The sequence below is a fragment of the Staurois parvus genome, unplaced genomic scaffold (assembly GCF_062004578.1).
Source record: "Staurois parvus isolate SC_StPar_1 unplaced genomic scaffold, SC_StPar_1.0 ptg000151l, whole genome shotgun sequence".
In the NCBI taxonomy this organism is placed as follows: Eukaryota; Metazoa; Chordata; class Amphibia; order Anura; family Ranidae; genus Staurois; species Staurois parvus.
Window position 1 is genome coordinate 11,632,402 of NW_028317947.1, and position 7,253 is coordinate 11,639,654.

The following is a 7,253-nucleotide window of genomic DNA, read 5'->3' on the forward strand; positions in this document are numbered from 1 at the left end:
TGGCTGGAGTTATGGTGTTAAAGATGAAATCCAGGAAAATTAAAGGATAAGTTCACTTTTTAGACAAAAATAATAAATGCACATTTTTTTCAGGTTAAAAAAATGTGCATTTATTATTTTTGTCTACAGGAGCCTGGAAAGCATTGTACCAGGAATCAGTAGATGGCTGATGCCATGCAGGTCTCCTGCAGACCTGTCAGAATATCTGCTTGCCGTACGGGATGTAAGCAGGGAGTAAGCAGATATTCTGACAGGAAGCTTCAATGGACTACCATGGAGCTCCACAGTGCCATGGTAGTTCATTGAAAACTAGAAGCCCACAGCCGCTAAGGCTGCCGGGACTTGCAGTTCATTAATTCAATGAAATCCGTGAATGAATGATGCAAGCTTCTGAAAAATATATTCAAAAAATATATTTTTTTAAATATATATTTTTTAAATATATTCTTCAGATTTTGTTTAACATATAAAAAAGTCATTTTGACATGTATTTTTACATATATTTGTAAGTGCATTCCAAAAATGTAGATTTGTATTTTTAAAGACATACAGTATATTTGAAATGTATTTTTAAAAATATTTTTCATATATTTTGTAAAAAAAAAACACATTTCAACATGCAGTATATACAGTATATATATATATATATATATTTATTTATTTATTGAAATATATTGAATATAACCAAAATTGTAGCATTTCAAATATATTTTTTTTCCATATGGGTCTGGTGGTCCCATGTTGTCATCAGGACCAGTATAGGGACCATAACCCTGCTTTGGATGCGAAGATGCCAAGGTACAGCCCACTGACGAGGTGTGGGGGAGCGCCGTCTGCAAGGGAAGCAGAAGACCATGTAAGTAAAAGTGCTTTTCTTATTAACCTCCCTGGCGGTATTCCCGAGTGTAGCTCGGGGTAAAGTTTCAGTACCACAAGCGGTGACCCTGAGCTATACTCGGGCTTACCATGCGGCGCTGCTCCGGGATCCCTCGATCACTTAACTTGTCCTGCGCTCCCGCGATGTCCCTCCTGCAGTGTCCCCGGTAATGTAATCTGGCAGATGCCGGCATCTGTCTTCCGGGTTCCGTTCCCTGCAAGCGTCGGGGCGTACGGGGGATGGAACGGCGGGAAATTTGAAAATGACAAAAAGTGACATTCACTAAAATCACTAAAATCACATAGTAAAACATTACTGTATCAAACCATTTCACATACATTTTGTCCCGAGTGCTTTGTCCTGTGCCCTGCCTGCATTTTTACTGTTCTTTCTGCCTGGAAACTGAGAAACGTCCATGGCGTCCAAAAAGCGTCCCTTTAGGTCAAAAGCGGTTTTAGAGTGATAATGATTCGTGGGGAAATTCGTCATCAGACACTGAAAACGATTTTGCGACTTTGCTCAGTGATGTGCGAACTTGGCGCTATATTTCAAATTTCAGTGTTTTTGGTTTGATTATATTATTGAATTAAATTTATTATTATTAATATATTATTATTTTTTATGATTATTTATTAAATTATAATTTATGATTTTGTGTTTCAAGTTTTATCCTACCCGGGATGTTTACTAGACTCTTGTTCGGACAGATTTCAGTGAGTTATTCCTAAGAATTACAGGCCTACAATATAAAACGTCAAATTTCCATGCAAAATAATGGTACCGCTTTCAGCACCAAAAATCTGAAATAATCATACCGCCAGGGAGGTTAACCAGACAAAGGCTGCATTTTGGCCACAGCACGGGTGTAGGTGCATTTTACATGCATTTTTACTCACAGTCTCATTGACTTCTATTAGCTCCTGTGTTTTTGACGCATTTTCTGAAAGCTCAACAAAAGGCCGGCAGGCCGCATCTTTGGTGTGCCTTCAGGAAATACATGGTCTAGTAGAAGTTAATGGGAACCACATGTAAGTCGCACTGCACCCAAACTGCAGCGCACTGGTGTGAACCCACTGTAAATGAGTAATAACTCAATGACATCTCAAACGCAGGTCAACGATGCAGTGTGTTTGCCCGCACTGGATCACATGGTACAGCTGTGCGTTTTATAAAGCTGTGCTAATTTTGGTGCGGTCTGGCGTGATTTGAGTCCATTCTAATGAAAGGGCTGATATCGCACTGTACCCGGATTACATGTGCGTTGCGATTTCACAGTACGTTCTTGTACAATTCATGGTGTGAACCGGCCCTTAAAATGTTAATAAACCCACAACAGTAAAATCAGTCTGTATATGCAGTAAAGCATGCTTGTTGTGCTCATTCTGGAACCTAAGGGGTTAATCCTCTGCATCATGTAAAAACACTGTTTGGTCCTCCCCTTTTTCCAGTGCCCCCCTCTTATCTCCTGATAAGACATATCATGTGGAGTCATTCTGCACATGCTCAGTGTGGTGTGTTTTGCTAGAGGGGTATTTTTTTGTTTGTCTTGGGAGAGTGCATGTGATCTGCACAGGGCCAGTCAGCACTGTCCAGACAGAGGTCGTGGTCCTGCATCCTCCTACAGCAGAATGAAAACTCCTCCTACAAGCTTTAACCAGTGCTCTGCTAGACATTGATAGAAGTCACAAGACTGCTCTAGCTACTGATAAGTAAAGGTATTTAGCAGTTTATATTTACTGAAATAATTGCATTACCATGTTGTGTGTACTGTGGGAGACCAGATATAGCGAATGCAGGGTCCAGGGAGACCAGATATAGTGAATGCAGGGTCCAGGGAGACCAGATGTAGCGAATGCAGGGTCCTGGGTTTAGTAACACTTTTAAGATTTTTTTTTATAAAGTTTAATTTATTATTACGTGATTGTTATACAATGAGATACAATTCTGGTGATACAATTAGTTGGCTGTTTTCACTGCTGGCGTTCAGGGACCTATACCCGCAGGGGGTGGGGGGATTTTATGTGCTTGGGTGTAAAGACATACTGGTAGGTTAATTGGCTCCTGTCTAAATTGTCCCTAGTATGTGTATGTATGATTGGAAGTTAGGGACCTTAGATTGTACACCCCTTGAGGGTTAGGGACTGATGTGAATGTACAATATATATGTAAAATGCTGCATAAATTGATGGCGCTATATAAAATAATAAATAAAACTTTAACTTTACACTTTTAACATTCTCTCTTTTTTTATCTAGGAGACAAGTCCCCTATGTGATGATTTTTTGGTGACAGGTTCTCTGTAATGAGACACCAGGGGTCTGTGATGGATCGTTTTTCCGAGGGCAGTGTAACAGTGGCTAGCATGCATTCAGAAGGGGATCCTGCCACATCCTGGATATATGCTTGTTTTTATTTCGAGTTTAACCGCCTGCTTCTACCTTCCTCCCGGCCACCCATGTGAAAGTATCATTAGACTTTTGTTTGAATAGACCAGTGGTTGTCAACCTATGAGCTAAAGGGGGCCTCAGATGCGGCCCCAGATATCACCAAAGTGCCACACATATTGTTCAATATATGTGATGTTTGGGAGGACTCTCAGAAACTTCAGACCTACTAGAGGAAATGAGAAAATGAGAGTTTGGACATTACCATGTCTGGCTGGGGATATGCTACAGAAGGCAATATAAAACTGGAAACATTTCGAGGTTCCCAGAGACCAATGCTATTACCCTAATCAATGTTCCTACTACAGACTGCTAAGGTTCGAGGGCCATACATCATATATCAAAGGGCCACTTGCCCTTGGGCCATAGGTTGGGCACTAGGGGAATAGAGGATCTTCTTGCCTGAAATTCAAAGCACAAATAATGTAAAGGCTTTATTAAAATACTACATACAGTATTGTCTGCAACAGTAATTCCTTTAATTTGCAGGAATTCCAATAAAGTTGTCACACATCGAATACTTTGTGCCTTTTAGTTCATCTTGGAGTATCTAATCATCTGTATAGAAGATGAATGAGTAAGACTTCTTCTGAACAGATTACTAAATTGTAATGGTAATACAGACACTTGATACACTTACACTGTTTTGCCAACTGGTACCCACCTAAGCTGCCTTTCGTAGGTGTTGGATTACGAGAAACACTCACTCTTAAAGGAAACCTATGGAGAAGGTTTTTAATACTGGTCCTGCCTCTGTGCCTTCCTATAGTTCAATAACTATATGTTCATGACACTTGGTAGAGGGTGTGAAAAGTGGGATGAGTTGTGGCCACTACTTCTGCCCTGGGTTTAGAAGATCCTGGTGTGCTCCTGATGACGTTACCTGTGACGAAACACGTAGGTAGGAGCCATGTACACATGCTACAGAATTCAGATTTAAGGTAGGAATATTGATCCCTATCATTGTCCTCTAGTAACAGGGATATGATAGGGTAGCGCCTATGGAGATCAGATATACACAGTGATAAATGTAGAATAAAAAAGAGGAAATAGAGAAAGGGAGGAGAGAAGAAAGAAGAGGGACAGGAGAAGGGGGGGGGGGGGTAGAGATACCAGAATGGGTAGGTATCAAAAAAAAGGGAGGTGGGGGTAGAATGCAAGGAGAATCCTTGATTGGTGGTGGGGTAACCATTATGGGCAGGGCTGGAATAAAGGTTTTCAGGAAGTAGTCTTGCAAAGGAGTTACCTCGGTAGAGATATATAGTGATAGTTTCTGGATGGAAGGTAGCAGGCTTCCATGGTGTCCATATCTACAAAATGTGGACATAGTATTTTACTATCACAAGTGTTTCCTTTAAATTGAAATTGTGCTTTGTCCATACAGTGCAAGGCAATGGGTTACTTTAACTGACTATGGCATATGGTACCACTTTCTGATATGACGAAATGAGTTGAGTGGGGCTGTGGCCGATTGTACCATTCCTGACAGAGAGTGCCTGGTCAGGCACAGCAAAAGTTGAGTTATTTTATCGTTGTGTAACTTTAAATGTTTTTAATAAATTTACTACACTCTGGAATTCTCTTCTCTGCTTGTATCTCTTTGAAACTCTTGGGAAGAGCAGGATTGCGAATACATTCTAGGTAAGATCGGAAAGTTACTGAAGGTCTCTTGACATTGAGGAACAGTGGGCTGTTATAATCCCTGAAGTGCATTTTGTATTGTGTGTGTATATATATATAAATATATATATATATATATATATATTTATAAGTCTTTCTGTTGAGTGAGCACACCTAAGGGGCAAGGAACGGGGGGTCACTAAGTGTGGAATATTGGTGGAGCACAGTTTATATTTAATTTGGCACAGTAAAGACACTACACTGAAGAACTTGTTTTCATGTAAGGATTAAGCAACCAATTATAAAGGCCAGCAGGGGAACAAGTATTTCACACGCCCTTAGGTGTAGAATACTTGTAGCAGTTAAAAGGAAAGGTGACCTATTGGGTAAAAGTGAGCCTGTGGTAACAAAGTTTCTTTGATCGTCACCTAAAGCACAAAAGTAAAAATTAACCTGCTAGTGGACCTCCCATCTTTCCCTTCCCCCTCATTTGAATATAACGTCATCAAGGTAATATCTAGCTCCATAGCTCCAATATAGTCGTCTTTCTTTCTATTTGGCCACATGCTAATTTGCTTCTTCTCCTCCTCTTTCTCTAATCCTGTGCCAACATTTATAGTCCTGGACAAGATCCATGGCTGGTTACGTCACCAGTGCCTACTCATGGTCAGGAAGAGGGATCACAAAAAAATGTACGTTATTATTTATTAAAGGTCTTTAAATATGGCTCAAAGTTTACACAGCTCTTCATATTGTACATTGACATCAGTCCCTGATCACAAGGAGTTTACAATCTACGGTCCAATTTAGAAAGAATAAGGGCCAATTTAGACAGGAGCCAACTAACCTTCCACATGTCTTTGGAGTGTGGGAGGAAACCAGAATACCTGGAGGAACCCATAGGGAGAACATGCAAACAAAGTCACCAAGTTGATGACCCTAGTGTTGCCCAGCAGAAGTTCTATCCACTAAGACACCAAGCGTATGACCCTAGTGCTGCCAGATAGACGTGCTAACCACTAAACCACCAAGCTGATGATCCTAGTGCTGCCAGGCAGAAGTGCTAACCACTAAGCCACCAAGCCAATGACCCTAGTGCTGCCAGGCAGAAGTGCTAACTACTAAGCAATCTAGCTGTTGACCCCAGAGATGCTAGGCAAAAGTGCTAATTTCTAAGCCACCAAGCTAATGACCCTAGTGCTAGCAGGTGGTGTTAACCACTAAGCCACCAAGCCGATGACCCTAGAGTTTCCAGGAAGAAGTGCTAACTACTAAGCCACCAAGTTGATGACCCTAGTGCTGCCAAGAAGAAGTGCTAACCACTTAGACACCAAGCTGATGACCCTAGTGCTGCCAGATAGAAGTGCTAACCACTAAACCACCAAGTTAATGACTCTAGTGCTGCCAGGTAGAAGTGCCAACCACTAGGTCACCAAGCTGATGACACTAGTGCTGCTAGGCAGAAGTGCTAACCACTAAACCACCAAGTTGATGACCCTAGTGCTGCCAGACAGAAGTGCTAACCACCAAGCCACAAAGCTGATGACCCTAGTACTGCCAGACAGATGTGCTAACCACTAAACTACCAAGCTGATGATCCTAGTGCTGCCAGACAGAAGTGATACCCATGTCGCCAAGCCAATGACCCTAGTGTTGCCAGGCAGGAGTGCTAACCACTAAGCCACCTAGCTGATGACCTTAGAGTTGCCAGGAAGAAGGGCTAACCACTAAACCACCAAGTTGATGACCCTAGTGTTGCCAGGCAAAAGAGCTATTTTCTAAGCCACCAAGCCGATGACCCTAATGCTAGCGGGCAGAAGTGTTAACCATGACTAAACAACCAAGCTGATGACCCTAGGGCTGCCAGGCAGAAGTGTTAACCACTAAGCCCCAAGCTGATGGCCCTAGTGCTACCAGTCAGAAGTTTTAACCTGTAAGCCACCAATCTGCCCCCAAATACATTTTTTTTTATTAGGATTTACAGATGTTTAGGGATAAGCACGCAGATGAGGATCTATGTGTTTGGAGGAGAAAGGTGCACTTTAAAATGTTGGTGGTAATAGAGGGAATTGCAAACTGCGGTTGTCATAAACATTCTAGCTTTATCTTGATCCGTGTGGTACACATATAGGGGTAGCATTGTTGTAGCTGTCATTCATTTTACGGTCACATAACTCTGTCTACCACACCTGCTCATGTTACTATACACAAAATAAACAGAATGACAACAGAGCCTACATAGTGAACATGCTTCTTTATTGTACCTTAGAAATACCTTGAGTCTTATGCTGACACTCCCTCAAGTAAGCTTC

General features: G+C 41.6%; 1 long non-coding RNA gene across 1 annotated transcript; it reads left to right on the forward strand.

Annotated features, from left to right (window-relative positions):
- Positions 1–748: 748 nt before the first annotated feature.
- On the forward strand, positions 749–3,839 carry LOC149464473 (uncharacterized). Its single transcript, XR_016312378.1, has 2 exons — positions 749–856; positions 3,133–3,839. It is a non-coding gene; the product is annotated as an uncharacterized LOC149464473 (long non-coding RNA).
- Positions 3,840–7,253: the final 3,414 nt, after the last annotated feature.